Source organism: Rhinolophus sinicus, chromosome 14 (assembly GCF_057876585.1).
Source record: "Rhinolophus sinicus isolate RSI-liver-muscle chromosome 14, RSI-T2T, whole genome shotgun sequence".
NCBI lineage: Eukaryota > Metazoa > Chordata > Mammalia > Chiroptera > Rhinolophidae > Rhinolophus > Rhinolophus sinicus.
This window is the reverse complement of record NC_142514.1, coordinates 44,889,975-44,909,125: the sequence shown is the minus strand read 5'-3', so window position 1 is coordinate 44,909,125 and position 19,151 is coordinate 44,889,975. Positions and strand designations below refer to the sequence as shown.

The 19,151-nt window shown below is 38.5% G+C and overlaps 1 protein-coding gene across 8 annotated transcripts in view; it reads right to left on the bottom strand.

Annotated features, from left to right (window-relative positions):
• Window positions 1-10,111, bottom strand: part of PATJ (PATJ crumbs cell polarity complex component) — a 301,329-nt gene extending 291,218 nt beyond the window's left edge. For 7 of the 8 annotated variants that reach the window (XM_019731220.3, XM_074334813.2, XM_074334815.2 and 4 more), the window contains exon 1: window positions 9,979-10,111. The gene's annotated coding sequence lies outside the window, so the exon portion shown is untranslated. Of the gene's footprint in view, window positions 1-9,031; window positions 9,071-9,978 lie in introns of all 8 variants that reach the window. The other variant, XM_074334814.2, reaches the window with a different exon arrangement.
• Window positions 10,112-19,151: the final 9,040 nt, after the last annotated feature.

Here is a 19,151-nt window from a genome sequence, read left to right as displayed (position 1 = left end):
AAGGGATCTGAGGGAGCTTTTAGGGGTGATAGAAATGTTCTACATTTTGAATTGGGTACTATTTACACAGATGCATATATTTGTCAAAAAAATCATTGAACCATATATTTTAAATTGCTACATTTTATTGTATGTAAATTATACTTTAACAAAGTTGATTTTTTTTTTTTTTTAAGGACCCTGGGCTGGAAAAGAACATCCAAATTAAGGGCTCAAGAAGATTCTAAAGAGATTTGGGGGGGAAAAAAAATCCCCAAGCTGCACAAATGATCTAAGACTCTTACTCGTCATCTAAAAGTCACCAAAAGGTAACCACTCAATACGGCATTTTCTATGGACAATGTTTTTTCATACCAGTGATTTGCTCAAACTAGCCTAAAATGTAATGTAATTGAAATTCAAAAAGCTAGCAAACCCTTTGCTCTGACCAAAATGGCACTTTCACAGTGGTCATTTTTACTAGTGGTACACTGTTGTAATGAACCATCAAAGAAATAGGAGTTAAAATTTTCTTATATCAGTTCACTTGCTGAATGAGATCTTTACCTTCTAATTCAAGGTCAGTAAGTAAGAAAACACATTAAAAACCAGTAAGGGGTGTCATTGGCATTGATAAAATGCCCATGTATTCCATCCAAATGTTCACTGGATTCAGTAACTACCAAAAGAACTGCTGAATAGGGCACCAAAGAAACACTTCTGATGTGTTCAGCATCTCAATTGTGCAACCCTTACAATTACCCATTGACAGGTAACTGAATAACAGAAGGGCAGTCCCAATGGCACTGTCCTTTTCTATAGCAGCACACAGCCCAAAAAGATTGACAACAGCAGTTTGTGGTCATTAAAACACCAACCTCTCTAAATTAAAGAATGCAAGCTAAAACTATGAGATGCTATTTTTACTATCAGATTGGCTTTTTTAAAATTAATAATAGCCTATATTCCAGATGTCATGGAAAAACAAGTGGGAATATAAATTTACACAAAGTTTTAGGAGAGCAACGTAGCAATATCTATCAATATTTTAAATTTACATTTGCTTTTTACCCAGAATATCTACTTTTGAGTCTCTCCTAAAGAAATATTTGCAAGAGGACACACAGATGTGTACAAGGATATTTACTGCAGTGTTTTTTATAACAAAACTCCTGGAAATTTTAAACTATCAGAAGTAGTCATTAAAATAATAAGTAAGTCTGACTGTATTGAAACAGGAACGGGACTGAAGATTAACAGCTAGCCTATGGCTTACTCCGTAAGCTGGGGATTCCCAGCTTGATACCAGACATCCTTGCAAAAAAGCAACAAGTCTTTAATAGATAAGAGTTCCTCATTTTAAAATATCAGGAAACTGCTGATCTGTCTTAATTGCTTTTCGTAAATAATCTGAAAATGAATGAATGTATGGACTTTTAAGACATGGTTAATTGTAAGATGGGAGACATTTTCTATTTGTGTAATTAATGGAGTATAAAACTTGAGATTCCCCAAACAGAAAAGGTTTTGAGAAAAACGTTTCTGTATATATTGTTCAGAACTTGCCTGGTAACCCTCCCCCCAAAAAAGAAAGTATCCTAAAGTTCAATTTTACTCCTGTAAACAAATTAAAAATTGCAGTAAGTCTGTCAAAAATACATTAATAAATGACTTACTGTCAATTTATATGTAACTAGGATTTATGTTGATGATATGGCCTAACGTGGAAGAGAGTGACACGCTTTGAAAGCTGGGCTTACAACTGGGGCCTTCTCTAATAAGTAACGTCTGCATGTGGCTCCCATGCCAGCCTCCTGCCTGTAACCTCTGAATCATGCATACGGTTCCAGTGCTGGGTAAAATCTCTCATTCACATAAGTATGTTTTGACAATTCAACCCTTGTGTTAACAAAGGGATGTTGTTTAACACAAACAACTGAATAGGAAAAACAACAAGTTTCAAGATATACGCATTATTTTCTACTTTTCATAAGAAAAAAATATACATATTTGTATGTCTAGATTTCTAGATTTAGATAGTCAATTTAACAATAGTGATTACTTCTAGAAAAGAAGTGGGGCTAGGGAGATAAAAAAATTAGACATTACAGATTTTAGTGCTGTTTGAACTTTATTTAAAAAGCATATTAATTTTATAGCTTAAAAAATAAAAAGGGAAAAAACACAATGGCTAAGATGCCCTAATGAGAAAGCAAGACAGATTCATAGCAAGATAATGACAACACAGTAGGATAATTATATTGTAAGTCATATGTGTACAACAGCAGAGGTGTGTGCATTGTGCTAAGAGAAATTATAAAGGGAGAGTGACTAACCCTGCCTATGGAAGTTTAGGAATGCTGGAATGAGAACACACTAGGAACCTCTCCTAAAAGAAAAGGAATAGATGTAAAAGTAGAGTAACCATTTGTCTTCATTTGCCTCAGATAGTCTCAGATTACCAACATTATTATTCCGTAATAGGGCTCCATTTCACTCTCAAAAGTGCCCCAGTTTGAATGACATATAGGACTTCAACTAGGTCAGAATCACCTGGAGGGCTTATTAAAACACAAACTGCTGGGACTCCCCCCCCCCCCCCAAAGTGTTTCTGATTTTGTAGGTCTGAGGTAAGGCCGGAGAATTTTCATCTCTAACAGTTTCCATGTGATCCCGATGCTGCCAGACTAGACACCACAATGTGAGAACTGCATACAGGCATAAAAGTGCATGGCTTTCTGTGAGAATAGTTAACTCTCTCTAAATGATGTAGTATAAGGTCTCTGAAAGTAGCAGAAAGGGCAAAAAAAAGTCATTTATTTAGAGCAGTGTTACTGCAAGTGTGGGCTGCAAATTGATTCTTGGCTACAGACAGGTACAGTAGCAAAATTGGGAATAAGCATTTGGAAACCAAAACAAGCAATGTCACGGGGTAATTCATATCTATTAAATTTAGTGATTAAAAAAAAACTTGACTTACTTTGTACTTCTATTTTTAATTTCACTTTTCTAACAATTCATTTTTCTAATAATTTATTTTACAAAAATATCAGTCCTTGAAAGACTGAGTGGGAAAACTGATAGTTTGAGAAGCACTGGCTTAAACAAGACTATTTTGAGAGGGGCCTTTTAAATAATGCTAAGTAGACTGACCTGTATCCTGTAAACAACAGGAAGTAATTAAAGGCTTTTTAGTAGGGAAGTACTAAATTTCTATTTAAAAAGGTAATTCTGGTAATAGGATAGATTAGTGGTCATCAAACTTTTTTAAACACACATTCTCATCAGTAAAAATATGTTCAGCACTCACTTTATTTTTTCTAAACTTATACTACTATGTTTACATGTCATATGTGTTTAAAGCCATATATAAAATAGAAACCATGCGAGTAAGGTAAAAACTAACAAGCCAGATTTTATTGTTGCCTTCCTACCCTCCCAATGGATCATCCTACACATTTTGGAAACCACAGTAGTAGAGTATCCCTCTAAAAGGGTAAAGGATAGAAACTGCTTGGCCGTCCAATTCTCTGACTCATATGTAATGAAAGCTAAACTGTGTCCACAAAGCAGGCCTGGAAAATTACTACAATTCCATGGTGTTGAGTAATGCCTAGGGAAGGGGACTAAAGCGTAGTATATGAAGACAGAAGAAAGAAATGTAACCCCACAGCTGAACATCCAGCAAGCAGCATCCAGGCTAAACGTAACCTACGTCTCATTTCATGGACATAGGAAATCTTCCACCAAACAACTTTGACCGATTTGGCTAGGCTAAGAAACCAACAAGGCTTAAGCAAGGAATTTCAAGTTTGTGTAAACATGGTAAAGCTGAGTCTAAATTGTCATAAATAGGCTACCTATGATAGGTCATAGTCTAAACATTAAAATGCCAGTTGGCCACTGTCCTCATAGTTGTACAGCCTCCAGAGAATGAGTAGTTTATTATGCTCAGCAGCTTCCACTCTGTCACTGATCAAGGTTTGTCACCATAGATTCATGTCTGGTTCACTGTAGGATTTGACTGAAGGAATTATAATATTGTGTTGTTGTTTTTTAGTACCCATGCCCTTAGCCATCACCAATTAATGGAACAGTTGGAAAAAAAAAATGATGCACAAATAGAAATTTAATTCGATGTACATTTCTAAGTGGAGGAAACTTATTAGAAAGATTTATTAACCTCCTCAGTTCAAGAATTTAGGAGAGTTGTGGACCTTGAGAAATACACTTTTCAGACTCCCAACAGCACACAAGAATGTAACTCCCCAAGATATCTTATACGTCCATCTCAAACTTAACAAGACACCTCATGCGTCTATCTTGAAATTTGGGGAGAAAAAGATCACTGGCAATCTGTTTGGGAAAGTACAGATACTCAGCGCCTCTAACTGCAGGTGTGAATTAACCTACAATTAACTACTCAATGGGAATTCCCTAGGGCTCAAGAGGACCAGAGAGTTTGAACAATCTAAAAGCTATTAAATGTAAATGAAGTCATGAGTTCGGGAGTTATTCAACAATTGAAGTTCATAAACAACTTTCTATTGCTTCCTTTGGAGTGCAAAGCTCAGGTTGTGTCTAATTATCGTGGCTTTGTCCTCAAAGCTCAACATTTGAGGTACCAATTAAGTGCAAAACAAACTCTCCCAGCCTAAATGATGGCTCTTCATTCCAACTACAAATAAACACCTCTGCGGCCAAGCTAGTGCAGATTCAAGGCATGTGCCGCAGCCCCGTGTCCCTACCAAACGACAAGGCCTTCTCTAAACAGCTTAGATGTAAAAAAATACTATATTTTTGGCTGCTGCCAAAACACTATACTGTATTCCTGGAATTTTGGAAATAGATATGCAAATTCTAGAATGACCTTGATATTTAGGGGCCATATGCCTAAGCCTCAGGCAATGCTTAAATCCATGTAATGCTGGACATTGAGGATATGTTGAAATTGAAGCTGAAAGACACCATGTTAAACTTAGAGTCAGAACTGAAAATTGAGTCAGTTCTTCAGAATAATTCAGTCGGCTAAATACTAATTTTTCTCTTTCAACTATTCAAAGTTAATGCATCCAATGCGTATCAATATCCTGCCTGTAACTTGGCCACTGTGTATGAATAAAGTTAACCTTTTTATGGTATGGTTTTGTATCCCTGTTGGTGGCAGTTTTCTCCAATGACTGACCAAGAAAACAAACCTGGGCAACTTTTACCTAATGGATCTCTGATCGTGTAGCCAATCCCTCACTGAAAAGATCCAGGCATTCATACCCTTCACTAATGATGAGTTTCCACCTCAAATATTCTATTCAATTCTCCCCACACCACAGACTGTATGACCTTAATTTCTCTCCAGAAATATGGTCGTGCCATTTCTGGCGTGCTTGTAATATTCTAAACAATCCTAGCAAATTGTGAAATAGGTCAAACTAGGCTCTGGACACCCTTTCCATCAATGTTCACCCTCCTTCCTCCTGCTGGCCTTTTCCCAAAAACCATTTTATCTGTCATTAAATCAAGTAACTAGTTTTTTAGTGCCCACTATGTACAATGCAAGGTCATTCTGTATAGCATCTCATTTATCTTCTTAACAATGTATTATCATCTCTATTTTGCAAATGCAGAAAACCTACAATTTCAAAAAACAAGGGGGAGAGCACTCTGAAAAAGGTGATAACAGAGAAAGGCAGCATAGATGCCACTGAGGGGAATTAATTTTACCTTGGGGTGTAGGGAAAGTCAACTGTTAATGACTTTTTCAGCAGATAACTACTTTAAAAATGAGAATCAGATATTTCAAATTTTCACTGGAGAGGGAATTTTTGTCAACCTGACTCTCAACATCTACTTAACTCATCTCCCTCCTACAGCACTTTGTCCCTGAACCTTCATTAGAAGCTCCAGAAAATAACTCAAAGGAAACACACCTTTTTCAAGGCAGAAGCCCTACCCTGCCCCTATCATCAAAGCTACACCCATGAATTAGGAACTAAAGCTAAATGAAAATTGGTCTGTTCCTGAAAGGCTGCAGACCACGACCTAAAAGCATCCTACCAGTCAAGTTGTCCAGAGCGCCAAAGCAAAGGGCAGGACTTTGGTTTTGTTTTTTTGAGAGTAAGACCAACACTAGACAATGTTAATCTCACAGAGACTGTACTAACTTCTTTTAACCACAAGGCAATTTCACAAATGCACGCAATCAATAACAGACAGAATTCAAATCTGAAATTCTTAAAACGCATTCTTTGTTTACAATATTATTGTTTGGCAGGTTTTTTAATTATATAAATGGTAATTATACTATATATTTATCCTTCATGAATTTGCTTTTCAGCTCAACTTTATATTTTTAAAATTGAGTCATGATGATATACACAGCTCCTCTTCACTGATTGTAACTAGTAAATAGTGTTCCACTGGAGGAATATTCGTACATAATTTAGTCACCTAATCTCCTGTTGTTGAGAATATAGATTGTTTCCTATTGGTCACTAACACAAAAACAGGATCAGAAATAAATATCTACTTCAAGAATCGACTTTTTCCCAGTTGATCCAATAATCAATTCTTGAAATATGAGAGACTGTATAGCCTATAAGCTCTGAAATCATAGAAACCTGGGATCTACTCTTGGGACCAGCTCTGGGGTTCTTCTGGCTAACTGTTGAAATCTCCCTACACCTCAGTTTCCTCATTTGTAAAACCGAGTTAATAAAAATTACTAAATATTTACAGCTGAAAGGACTAAGATTAATATCTAATACCTAATACCTAAAATCTAATACCTAATTAGTATCTAATACCTAATTAATATCTCATACCTAAGACTAAGTTTAATGTCTAATACCATTTATTGAATGCTTTAGCATTCGGTACACATTCAATAAATGGTAGCTACTATTATTAACATCTCTTTACAATCAAAATTATTTAAGATATTTTGGGGGCTTCAAACAAGCTAATAATTAAATCATTTCAGCTGAGATATTGCTGTGTAATCAATAATGGTTATTTATTGAATGATTGAAGAACAAAAATGTTTACCAATGCAATGAATACAAAGGAAGACGGTATGGAGAGGCCTGTAACTTTGGAGTTTAAAAAAATCGGTTTATAAATAGGAACGTGAGTGCTTCAGTAAACTAAACCCTCTTAAGAATAAACATACGCGTAGTGAATCCTAACCCAGTGCTCAACAGAAATATAATGTGAACCACATATGTAACTTTAATGTTTCTAGTAGCCACATGAAAGAGGTAAAACAAAAACAGGTAAAATTAACTTTAATAATGTATTTTACTTAATCCAATCTATACAAATTATCACTTCAATATGTAACGAATATTTAAAAATTAAGGAGGTATTTTAGACTTTTTTTACACTAACTCTTCAATATCTAAGGTGTATTGTACATTTACAGCACATCTCAATCCCAACCAGCCCTATTTCAAGTGCCCAAAAGTCACATGTGCGTGTGGCTAACCATGTTGACAGGAGTTTTAACCTACACCTTCTCAGAAAGATCCCTGTAGAGTGTTTTTAGCGAAGACTTTCATTTATCAGCCAATACTGTCTCTATGCCTTTTATCAAAGTAACTATTAGCAATAACACTCAAAGACTTGAGTTCTTCCCAATAAAAATAGCACAACTCCATAATTTTATCAGAGTTAAACATCAATCACAGCGGAGAAGCAAAAAGTGGGAAGAATGGCTTACAGTTTACAAGACACATTCTTTAACATTATTTCATTTCAACCTCCCCAGAACTCAGTGAGATAGATAATTTACAAATAGGAAAACAGAGGACCAGAGTCAAGTGACTTGCCAAGAGTTACATGGTAAGTGGACTCAATTCCATGTCTCCAAACTCTACTGGCTGCACAGCTGTAAAAACGCAAAAAATAAACGGGCTCTAAGACTGCAGCATAGATCTTATCATGATGACTAAAGACAGGGTATTGATGCGCTCTAAATTTCTCTCCATTTGCGCCAAATACAAAAATGAGGCTTTAAAAAAAAAGGCTTCCAAACCTGCACAAAAACATGTGAGTGCGAAAAACAAAACAACAAAAAACATAGCAATGGTCAAGCAATCTCAAATATTAAGGTGGAATAATCCTGTTTCTCAAAAACTTTAGTACCAAGGTGGGCAAAGTCTTAAGTAAATAAATTAAATTCCATTCTGGCTTTCCCAACCTAATTCCGAGTATGATTGTTAAACTTTAACAAAGCAAGTAAATTCAGATTGCTTGGTTGTTTAGCTTAAGGATAATTATTAAATGCTTTCAAGTAAAAATACAGTTGCAAGGATTCTGAATGCTGAGCCACTATCTCAGAATCACAAGGTTCTAAAAGTGAACTCACTATGGGAAAATATACGGATTTTTCTTTTTAAGAATACTAACTGAAAGGCAATATACCATAATTTTATTAGTGATTATTTTCAATGGTAAATGGGTTTGTGTGTGCTTTAGTTTTTCTGAAAATTTCAATTTTTCCACAATCAATCTATGTTAGCTTTATAGTTATAAAAACATTAATAAATATGACTTGAACTTAGGCATCTTTAAACACAGATGAGGGCTTAAAACAATTTCTTCTCAACTTTAAACAAAACTGCTATTCTGATGGCAAGCTCATCTTATGTGACCCTTAACAGGATCTCAATTAACAAGGGCAAATCTTTGCAGAACTCAGTTTATAAATTCTACCCATAAAATTGTCTTCCAGCTCCGATATTTATCAACTTTCTAATTATTTTAAATTTAATAATCCTTATAAAGGCCGTTAGGGTCCTAGAAATACCAGGTTCATTTTAGCTGAAAGTCATGATCTTGCCTAACTTTTTCTGATGCTGCAAAATGAACCAATTTGAGTGTTTACCCCCACTCCTCCCCAGCTTCCTTTAAAAACGATTGTGCAAAACAACTGGCAGCCTACAGGAGCTCAGACAGCCTAGAACGTGGTACTACCACCCTCGGTATAACTGAAGTTTCTTTTTCTTCTAGCTCTCCAGAAGTCTTATCCAAGAAACACTTGTTTGTTGCGCACCTATCGATGGCCAGAATCAAAACGCAGCTGGGAAGCAACCTACAAAGAAACAAGGCCCCGAAGGGCGTATCCTCTCAATCGCGGAGACAAACCGGTGAACAATTTGAATCCAAAGTGATAAGAGCCATCTGGGAGATATGACAAAGCGCCCAGTGAACACTCTCTGGGGATATCAATTCGGCCAGCTAGGTGTGCCAGGAGGGCTGGGGCGCTTTGGAGGGGGCAGGGAGGGATCTGAAAATGCTTTCCTGAGCTTGACTTAAAGCAGGCGTCCATCAATTTCTCCAAAGGCTGGAGGCCAGAGCACTTTCCGCCTGGTCCTCCCCATCTATAAAGTGAGGCCAGCAGAGCCTCGGCCTGACGGTCGGCCTGGGAACTCGGCTACGTGACGACAGGGCTCCCAGAAGGGGCCGAGGCCAAGTCGCCCCTCGCTGGGGGTCTGGGCAGCCCCGCCTTCTCCCGGTCCCGGAGGCAGGCCTCCACCTCTTTACTCCTTTCACCGTCACCGGTTGAGGAAAGACTCCGCCCAGCTCTGGGGGCGAAGCGCAGGCATCAATCTGGGTGCAAAATTTGATCCCTGCCACTCCCGGATCAGTAGGGGCCGAGATTTGAGGGCCGCCAGGGCCTGCCCAGGCAGGTCGGCTCTGCAGCCAGCGGCCTCCGATGAGCCCTGCCGGAGGAGTGGGGGACACGGTGGGGTCACCCAGGCCGACGCAGGAGGAGAGCGCCCCGCACCCCCCCGCGGACCCCTCCGAGCGCCCAGCAGCTCCCTCCGTCTCCCGTTCCACCGCCTCCCGGAGGGCGGGCGGAGGAATGCCGGAGAGCAGGCGTCTGGGAGCAGGGGAGGCAGGCTCCAGACACAGGAGGAGGGGCTGCCCCCCGCCTGCTTCCAGGCGCAGGGACCCCGAGCGCTGCGCGCGCCCACACAGCGGGATCTCCCGCTTTACCTGGTCCGGTGAAGGTGCGGGTGGGAGCCCAGAGCGGGCTGGCGGGCAGGAGGGCGCGGCGTCGGCCCTCCTCACCTGGGCGGAAGTGAGAGGCCCAGGGTGACTGCGCCTCACCTGGCAGGCCCTCCCCTCGCACCGACCTCCCTGCCCGGGGCGGGGCGCCGCGTTGGCGGGGGCGGAGGAGCCTGGGGCTGCGGGAGGCCGACTCTGAGAAGCGGACACCGGGGTCCTTGGCTTCTCTCCTTTCTGCAGGTTAAATTCCACTGGGCAAGGGAGGGTTAAAGATCCTGGAATAGGTAGCGTCTGGGGGCCGATCAGACCGAGGAAACACCTAGTGGTGGGGACAGCCGGCACTAATGGAGTGGGAAGGTCGCTAGACTGGTGTTACAGGAGGCTGAGCGGAGAGCGAGACCCACGATCAAGGAAATTAAAAGAGGATATTGAGGAAAGGATTTGGTCAAATCTGCTTCGTCCCTCGTTATCCCGTTCTGTTATCCTTCCTTGTTTTTTTAGATGCACTGACCCAGTATAAAACTCTAAGTATAACTGGAGGTTATTTTCCCCCCTCACTACGCTGAGAAAAGGAAAGAAACGAGTTTAGCGATGTCCACCACCAATATGCCCGGCGCTAGGCTTATACATGACCTCAATTACTGTGTGAAGAAACTGATGAAGAAACTGCGTACCTGACAGGTTAGGTGATTTGCCCCAAGTTGGACCCTAGAGGGGGTCTTCTGACTCCACGCCCCGTGTTGACTTCACTATACATATGAACATTTTTGTTTTTGATGTCATAACTTGACTTTGAGAAAGATCTGTGTAAAACCTACAATGACATTATTCCGCAGTCTTTAATATAACTAGGGCATTTTGATGCTAGGCGTTTACTTTGTCTAATACAGTCCACACTCTAACGATAAAGAGAATCGATCTTCAGGTATGTATTCATTGAATAAATGCAGTATTTGTTAATTGTGATGGACTGTAAAATGTTAAAAATGGGATACCTGTCCTCGCAGATACGGCATATATACAAAACAACTGCAACATAAAGTCATCTGTTGTAAGATCATGCACTTGGTACTCAGCAGTGTTATTGTTAGTTTGATGCTCTTAAATATATCACTTGTTAAGCCTGGTAAAAAGATACACAATTTAGCACGGTACCTACTTCTTAGGAACAAACAAGCTATTAAGAGAAATAAACGTATACGATAAATTAAATTACCAAATAGAATGAAGCCAGAACTTCCAGAAAATAAAGAGATCTATTATGCTTGTTGAAAGAATCTGTTAGGTCTTCAACGGGTCTTAACAGGTATTGGAATTTGCTTAATGTAAAAAGAAGGAAATGCTTCCCAAGTCAGAGAGGCGGCATACAGGTGGAGACCAATTATCTCAAAGCATCACTTTGCAAACACGTGGGTCTGTTACATTTGGTGATGGTTATAAACATATTACCCCTTTCTCAAAAAATAATGTGACTTTGGATTGACTGTGAAGTTCAAATTTCTCTTCTGAGTATCCAAAGCTCTCTTAAACTCTCCCCTTCTTGCTGACTCTTCAACTTAATCTCCCAATTGACCTCTTCAAGGTCTTACTGTGACCAAACAAGTCTACTACATGTCCTTAGAATCACCATAGCTGGCTTTTCTGTTGGTTACTCATCCCCTTTCCCATGCCTGGAATGTCCTGTAAGCCCTATGGTTCCCCAGGGCTAGACTCACGTCTCACCTCTTATGAGAAGCTGCCTCCATGACCACCCCAGTACGCATCCATCTCCATCACATCTAATCTAATTTTCTCCACATTTTTGTGTTGCTAATTTAATGTGAGCTTTAATTTTGCTCTTATCTGGAATTTTTTTTTAAAAAAATAATTTATTCAATACATGTTTTAAGGAGCTTATTCTGTGGTAAACATTTTCTGGCACCAAGTTTTTTGTTTGTTTTACCTCTGAGAACCCTCAAGAGTGTCTTATTCATATAATGAAGAAGATGAACAAAATTTTTAAGAACAAACACATCTCTGAAGTCAGAAGATCTGAGTTTGAATCCTGACTCCATCATTTCCCAAAATATGTGATTTTGGCAAGTTACTTAACCCTTCTACATTTCATCAGTGGAATTATGGTAACAGCGCTTACTTTGTATGGTAGTTTTGAAAGTGAAATGAAAGAATACATGTATTGCATATACCTGGCACATAGAAAGTACTCAGTAAATGAAGCAGCACAGAGATTGGAACGAGCACAGCAGATACTGGTGACAGTAAGGAGACAGCCAACAGTAGTAAATAAAGTGAGGCAGATGGTAGAGAACCTGAAAATACTACAGAGAACTTTAGGTTATAAGACTTTATCCTTCATCACTAAGAAATTAAAGACCCACTGAAAATATTTGAATAAGATTTTTATTTGTTTGCTTTTTAAAACATTTAATGATTGGTGTTTATTTAAAAAAAATTTTAGAGCAGTTTTGGGAACACAGCAAAATTGACAGGAAGTTACAGAGATTTCCCATATGCTCTTCCCTCTCCTTCCCCCGCATGCACAGCCTCCCCCGTTATCACCGTCCCCACCAGAGTGGTGCATCTGTTACAATTGTTGAACCTACACTGACAAATCACTATCACCCAAAGTCCACAGTTTACATTACGGTTCACTCTCAGTGTTGTACATTCTATGGGTTTGGACAAATGTATAATGACATACATTCACTGCTCTAAAAATCCTCTGTGCTCAGCCCATTCATAGCCTTCACCTCAACTCATGGCAAATACTGATATTTTTTACTGTCTCCATAGTTTTATCTTTTCCAGAAGGTCAGATAGTTGGAATTATACAGTATATGGCCTTTTAAGATTGCTCCTTTTACTTAGTAAATACATTTAAGGTTTCTCCATGTATTCTCATGGCATGATAGCTCATTTCTTTTTAGCATTGAAAAATAGTCCATTGTCTGTAGTACCACAGTTTTTTTATCCATCACCTACTGAAGGACATCTTGGTTGCTTCTAAGTTTTGGCAATTATGAGTAAAGCTGCTATAAACATCTGTGTGCAGGTTTTCATGTGGACGTAAGTTTTCAACTCCTTTGGGTAAATACCAAGGAGCTTAAATAGGATTTTGAATATGATACAGGGTTTTTGTTTTTGTTTTTTTAATGAAAGATAAATCTGGAAGCAGTGTGAAAAGTGGATTGACAAAGTTGGGAAGGGACCCTATAATCAAAAAGAGGAAGGAAGGAGCCACTATAGCAAGGTACACAGAAATAAGGTACACCTGAAATAAGGTGAAAATATAGGATAAAAAAATGAACACTTAAAAATATCAGTTGCGGAGCGGCTAGTTAGCTCAATTGGTTAGAGCGCGATGTTCTAACACCAGGGTTGCCGGTTCGATCCCCCCATGGGCCAGTGTGAGCTGCGCCCTCCACAACTCGATTGAAATAACTATTTGACTTGAAGCTGGTGGGTCCTGGAAAAGCACACTTAAAAATAAGTAAAAAAATGTGTATATATATATATATACACACACACACATATATACATATACATATATATACATATATATACATATACGTATATATATATGTATCAGTTGCTTACTGATTAGACAAAGGGATTAAAGAAAAAGAAAAAAACGAAAGTATAAGGATTCTAAGTTTTGAACCTGGTAAAAGGGACATTGGTGGTGAAACTTAGAAAAGTCAATTTATTCTGTTTTGTTTTTTGAGACGCAGGACTCTGATAAAGTCCATTTTAGATCCTACATTTGACATTCAAGATGAAATATACTTTGCATAGAGTAGGCCTTATTAATCGATGAGCCCATTTAATTGGAGAGTAGGCAGCTAGACTGGCGCACCAGAGAGGACACAATTAGAAACATTTGAGAAATAACAGCATGTATATACCGTGTTTCCCCAAAAATAAGACCTAGCTGGACAATCAGCTCTAATGAATCTTTTGGAGTAAAAATTAATATAAAACTTCGTATTATATTATGTTTATTATATTATATAAGACCCGGTCTTATTTTACTATAAGACCGGGTCTTATGTTAATTTTTGCTCCAAAAGTCGCATTAGAGTTGATTGTCCGGCTAGGTTTTATTTTCGGGAAAACACAGTAGTAAAATTTAAAGTGTGCAACTATAAAAGATCTACCAGAGTCCTGATGTAAATTTATCACTGGAGGTGGGGGGGCAGGGATTGCCCATTATAGTCATGTTTTAAAAAAGTCGGGGAGAGTAACAATTTTTTATCTCTAAATGTTTCTGTCGTAGCCATGGAAACAGGAGTCAGGTTGGTTTACTCAGAAAGTTTTGCTATGGGCAAAAAAACTATCTGTTAACATAGTTAGGCATATGCTAGAATCTTAGGACTGGAAAGATCCAAGGTGCAGAGTCCTTGAATCCCAGAGGAAGTTTTGTTTCTTCAGGCTTCACTGGTTATCCTCTTTCCTAATGTTTCTATACAGCAATTCCCATACTGGGCTGTGCTGTTCATGTCTTTTGCTTTATATAGAATTTTATAGAATTTTTTTATAGTCATAACACTTTTATTTTTACTATTTTTTATTGGGGAATATTGCGGAACAGTGTGTTTCTCTAGGGCCCATCAGCCCCAAGTCGTTGTCCTTCAATCTAGTTGTAGAGGGCACAGCTCTGCTCCAAGTCCAGTTGCCATTTTCAATCTTTAGTTGCAGGGGCACAGCCCACCATCTAATGCGGGAATTGAACCGGCAACCTTGTTGAAAGCCCGCGTTCTAACCAACTGAGCCATCTGGCCACCCCTCAATTCTATAGAATTTTTATGTGAAAAAGAAATTTGGCATTGAAAATATGCCTAGGATTGAGATTTAAGAACTTTCTTACTAAAGTTAGACAATGGAGTAACCATGGGATCAGAGACTATGCTTGCAAATAAATTAATGTATTTTACTGTGCTATGAGAACATACATTAATGGGCAGTAAGAGGAGAAAGTGAATTTTTTAATATACCATCAGTTCAAGAGTCAAAATTTTTGTATTGTTTCTTTACTTTCATGGGAAGAGTCTTGTGCTTTTCAGTTTATACATTGTAGGAGAGGGTGATGATATTATTAGAACCATAAAGATAGATTTTGTAAAGGGCTTAATCAGCAAAGCATAAGCATTTTCAAATAGTTAGGTGTTCAAAATCTATATAAAAAATGACACAAAGATCAACAATATTCCTGCAGTCAGGAGAAAAGTACAGTAAATCCTCTGTGGCATAGATAGGTTCTTGGAACTGCAACGAAATGACGTGTAATGTGTTAACCTAAAAATGAAAAGGCCCAAGTGAGAGGCAACAAGCATTTATTTGAGTTCCAAAAGAATAGCTATTTGGGAAGCACTGATTCATGCAGAACCTCACTTAATGTCCCAGTTAGGAAATGAAGGCAAGGGGTATTTATAAGAGAAGGGGAACAATTACATCAAGAGAAGGCAGGAATTTCTATGTATACGTGCAGATAAGCTAACATAGTGATGTTATTCCAAAGAATGTTTAATTTTCAGTCCGGTCATCATACTATCTGCCTTCTTGTCATCCTTACAAATAGTTGTTTGGTATACAATGCTGCTTTAGGCCCCATCCAAAGGTTATTTTGCCCAGTTTTAATATTCCAAAGGTTTGAGAAGCAAGACACGCAAGGTAGTTCCTCTGGGATAGCAGCTCTGACTCCATTTTATAGTGGCTCCATTTATATGATATTTTATATTTCTTCCTTCTATTTGAGATCTTTCCTCAAAAGCATTGCTGATCAATCATTGGAAAGCAACACTGATCATTTGTTAAAAGCATCTGTGGTCCTCCATTGCCAGGTAAGCTCATTTTCAGCATGTCATGATGCCACTGTCTGTCCCACATCACCAGGAAGAATCATTTCTGGTATGTCATGTCCCACATAGGAAGGAAAGTGGGTTTTTTTTTTTTAGCAGACTTGGGCCACATTTGAGCAACAAGAGTGCAAGAACAAAGGAAATCTTTACCATCATGTTCCTTTAAGGGCAAAAATCTTTTGTAGCTTCTTGAGGTTTCGTATATGAAGTCTCATAAGCCTTTGAGCAACTATTATCAGAGTGCTGTCTTTATAACATCGAGCTAGGCAAAACAAACATTTATAACAGCAAAAATTCCTATACTAATAAACAAAATGTTCAGCCCAATTTGAAGAATTGATCTGAACCAGGAGGCAATACATGAGAGCAGTCAGCGGAAGATAGTAGACAACCACGGTCAGTGGACATTGTATTGAATCATTTGGCTTGTGCCCAATTTTAATCTAGTTCATCTCTATTTTATCACAGGTGTTTTATGCAAGTACAACAAGCGCTATTAATAACAGAGCAAACCTCACCTTGTTTAGCTAGGATATAGTCAAGTGCAATCCTATTGTCTAATGTAACTTGCAAAAGGGAATTAAAGATTTTTCCTGGTTAGCTGTTGCTTTGGGGGTAGCTCCAGCAATTTTCTCTAAGGTTTCTGATAAGTTTTTAATCATGTATCTATTCTCATTGCAATACCTGCACAAGGAAAAAGTATTCTTCCACATCTGGTACCTTTACTGGGGTTGACATCACCAGGCAGTCAATATCCTAGCCTATTTCTGCAACCAGTTGCACATTTTGACCTGTGAAGTAGGTTTAAAGATGATGCCCAATGTTTAGTTCTTTTTCTAGGCAGAAATTAAGAGGGAAAAGGAAACAATAACTAATATAGGTGCTTTGGTGTCTCATATTAATTGTGATATAGGAACGAACTAAAGTAAGAAAAAATGAAGGTGTAGCTTATACAAAGAGTTTCTAAATTCTGGAGGGAAAGTAAATGTTTCAATTCTACTTCTAAAGGTATAATTTACTAAATTGCTGTAGGTACAGGTAGCTTAGGGGGAAAAGAAATTCCTTGTATTTGGAAAACAAAGCTAAAGTAACATTTCAAATAAAAAGTCATAAAGTTATAATCATCCTAACCAGTTCATTCAGTCCAATGTTATTAATTCTTGTTGATCAATATCTTTTTGTTAGCAGTTTTATGAATCGTTTTTTTTAGAATTCTGCAAATCTTCACCCAGTTTAATGGTATGATATGACAGTTTAATAGAAACTTGTATTTTAAAGTGTCAGAGTCCTCTCCAGGAATTTCTGATGACGAAAAATCTTTGCAGAAACACTTTTGCAACAGCATCAGAGTAAAACAATACCTAACTGCCTGCAAATGACAAAAGACTTAATGATATGGTGAGAGTTCACATAAACACACATAAAGCTATACAAGTAACTTAGTTATCCATTCTAATCTTAGCTTGACCATACAAAAACTTTTTAAAGTTTAAAAATTGAACTAGTAAATTTCAAATTTCCTATCATTTAAACCTTTAAGCATAAATGTTTTGATTTAAAAATAGGTATCTCATTAAGGACTGGACTTCTAGGTTCAGGAGTGGAGCTAGAAGTTGCTTCTTTTTCCTCCAAACCCATGGGTCCTAGAGAGAACACAGACTCACAAGGTAGGGATGTGAATGTAGGAAGTTTAACGCTGCCCTCTGTCTTCCCTGACCCTGGTCGGGGAAGAAACGGGGAGGACCTTGGTGGTGTGTCACAGCCCATGAGACCCCCTAGGAAACTAGCCCTTTCTTATTGCGTCAGTGAAGAGGGGATAACTTTTGTCACTGGATCTTGGTGGGTGCCAGAAAAGTAGATGTCACTGAGAGAACCACTGGGTCCCCTGTTTCACTGAGTAAGGGGCTGCAATCCTAACTTATTGAGAGGGCCGGGTATTTGTGCTGCTTGGTTGTCCAGGTAGAAGTGACCACCTATTCTTTATGAATACATAACTAAAAGCCAATTTACATGCTTATATTTCAAATAAATATAACTTATTTATATTTATATAAATAAATTCAAAATAATGTGTCATAATCATCCCGTTCGATATTGAAACCTGTAAGTAGGTACCAACCACTAAAATTAACAGTCTAAAGAGAAAAGAAGGCTTGTGCCTGGGAACAAAGGGCCAAGAAAGAGGAATTTAAAAAAAAAAGTGCTGTAATGCTGCAAAATTAGTTTAAGAAAAATTGTAAATATCATTACAATACGAAAATATTACTGAAATAATTCCATGTTCTCCTATATCAAAATGATGCCTCTCATAATATCATACATTATCCCGGGGTATGTATGTGGTGTCAGAGCCAACAATAAGTAAGTGTGGTGTCAGAGCCAACAATAGTAACATCACTTGGGAACTTGTTAGAAATGAATTATCCTGCCCCACCCTAGATCTCCAGAATCAGAAACTGAGGGTTGGGTCCATCCTGTGTTTCAACAAGTCTTCCAGGTGATGCTGATACTCCCTAAAGTTTGAGAACCAGTGCATAACACAATCCTTCAAAATTGGTGTTACTGTGGATAAAGAGGTGCCGTTCAAATGCAAGTGTTTTAACATTAGAGAAACAGGATTAAACCTTTACTTAAAAAGTACACATTTATTCAGTATGAAAGATATCCCACTACAGAACTTTTAGTATAGGAAGTTAGTAAGAAGAGATGGAGGGAAAAAAACCCTCCGATTTTTCACTTAGTCATAAACTCTTTGGTCTTCTCTTGTTATAGGCCCTTTCCTTCATCTAAACTTTCACCATTAGAAATAAAGTTGTAATGCCTAGCTTTGTGATAGAGTCCACAATACTGTTCATAGCAGCTTTCCAGAAAGTCTCTAGGATAACTGGGAGGTCATTATATCACAACAGTAAGAGCACAGATTCTGAAATCGGACAAATATCACCTTTATTCCAACTCAGTAAGGTCAACATGCTTACTAGCATCTTTGAGCCTAGTTCGTTATCTGCGAACCCAAATGCTACCAGGACTAACGGAGATAACGTTTGTAAAGTGTTTATCAAATCGCCGGGCGCCACTAGCACTTTGCGGACAGAAAAGCCACGGCAGGGTTAGCTCGGGAGTGAGCAGTGAATGGAAGGTAGCTGATTCTCCAAGAGAGCCATGTCCTTTTTCCGGTCTAGAAGATCAACCAAAGCTCTCTCCGCTGATTCCACCCCCTACAGAAACTGCGTTCGGCAGATGCTCTGTCCCTTTAAGAGCCTCCCTCCCCCGCCCTCCTCCCGCCTTGCCTAGGCGAAGGCG